The sequence below is a fragment of the Sinocyclocheilus grahami genome, unplaced genomic scaffold, assembly GCF_001515645.1.
Source record: "Sinocyclocheilus grahami isolate Dianchi unplaced genomic scaffold, SAMN03320097.WGS_v1.1 scaffold1005.1, whole genome shotgun sequence".
Lineage (NCBI taxonomy): Eukaryota > Metazoa > Chordata > Actinopteri > Cypriniformes > Cyprinidae > Sinocyclocheilus > Sinocyclocheilus grahami.
The window spans coordinates 122,151-123,984 of record NW_015506184.1 but is presented as its reverse complement, the minus strand read 5'-3'; the positions used below and the strand labels follow the sequence as shown (position 1 = coordinate 123,984).

The following is a 1,834-nucleotide window of genomic DNA, read 5'->3' as shown; positions in this document are numbered from 1 at the left end:
GGGTGTTGCTATGTGGTTGCTAGGGTACCCGGGGTGGTTGCTATGGTGTTGCTATGTGGTTGCTAGGGTTCCCGCTGTGGTTTCTAAGGTGTTGCTATGCGGTTGCTAGGGTACCCGGGGCAGTTGCTAAGGTGTTGCAATGCAGTTGCTAGGTTACCCGGGGTGGTTACTAGGTTGGCTTGGATAGTTGCTAGAGTGTTGCTATGAAGACAGACAGACAGACAGATAGATAGATAGATAGATAGATAGATAGATAGATGGATGGATAGATAGATAGAAATAGTCAGATGATAGATAGATAGATAGATAGAAATAGTTAGATGATAGACAGATAGATAGATAGATATAAATAGTCAGATGATAGAAAGATAGAAATAGTCAGATGATAGATAGAGAGATAGATAGATAGAGATAAATAGATAGAGAAATATTAGATAGATGAGTTTGAATGGGTTAGAAATAGTACATAGAAGGCAAGTCTGACTGAGTCCAATGGGCTTCAGTGTGTTTAGATTTGAATTTTGACAGTTGGAGTTTGACGGAATGTTCAGATGAGCAGAGACTTTTCAATGTAAGTCTATGGGATTTTTCTGATTTATAATCTTAATTTTTATGAAAACCGTAAGTCCGATCAGTTAGAAAAGATATAGCACACTCGGTCAGATCAGTATGAAGAGCTGGGCTGAGTTTGGAGTCTGTAGAGTTAAAGCTCTACGAGGAGTAGCAGACAGAAATTTTAGTCTCAGAAAAATTGGTTTGGATAGTTGCTAGAATGTTGCTATGAAGATAGATAGATAGATGAGTTTGAATGGGTTAGAAATAGTACATAGAAGGCAAGTCTGATTGAGTCCAATGGGCTTCAGTGTGTTTAGATTTGAATTTTGACAGTTGGAGTTTGACGGAATGTTCAGATGAGCAGAGACTTTTCAATGTAAGTCTATGGGATTTTTCTGATTTATAATCTTAATTTTTATGAAAACCGTAAGTCCGATCAGTTAGAAAAGATATAGCACACTCGGTCAGATCAGTATGAAGAGCTGGGCTGAGTTTGGAGTCTGTAGAGTTAAAGCTCTACGAGGAGTAGCAGACAGAAATTTTAGTCTCAGAAAAAGAAGAATAATAATAAGTTTAAGACGGATTTCAGTAAGTTGGCTTTCTCAAGCCAACTTAACTAGATAAAAAAGTTCGTCAAGACAAACTTTAAGTTGGCTTGAGAAAGCCGGAACATAGATAGATAGATAGATAGATAGATAGATAGAAATATTCAGATGGAAAGATTGCTAAGGTGTTGCTATGCGGTTGCTAGGGTACACGGGATGGTTGCTAGGGTGTTGCTATGCAGTTGCTAGGGTACCCTGGATGGTTGCTAGGGTACTCAGGGCAGTTGCTAAGGTGTTGCTATGCGGTTGCTAAGGTACTCGGGGTGGTTACTAGGGTGTTGCTATGCAGGTTGTTAGGGTACCCGGGGTGGTTGCTAAGGTGTTGCTATGCGGTTGCTAGGGTACCCCGGGGTGGTTGCTAGGTTGGTTTGGATAGGTGCTAGAGTGTTGCTATGAAGATAGATAGATAGAAATAGTCAGATGATAGATAGATAGAAATAGTACATAGAAAGGAAGTTTGATTGTGTCTAATGGGCTTCAGTGTGTTTAGATTTTAATTTTGACAGTTGGATTTTGACGGAATGTTCAGATGAGCAGAGACTTTTCAATGCAAATCTATGGGATTTTTATGATTTTTAATCTTAATTTTTATGAAAACCGTAAATCCGATCAGTTAGAAAAGATATAGCACACTCGGTCAGACCAGTATGAAGAGCTGGGCTGAGTTTGGAGTC

General features: G+C 39.3%; 1 protein-coding gene across 1 annotated transcript in view; it reads left to right on the top strand.

Moving 5' to 3' along the window:
* The window catches only part of LOC107565492 (high choriolytic enzyme 2-like), a 9,117-nt gene that overhangs the window by 2,088 nt on the left and 5,195 nt on the right, over positions 1-1,834 (top strand). The gene's annotated exons all lie outside the window — the stretch shown is intronic.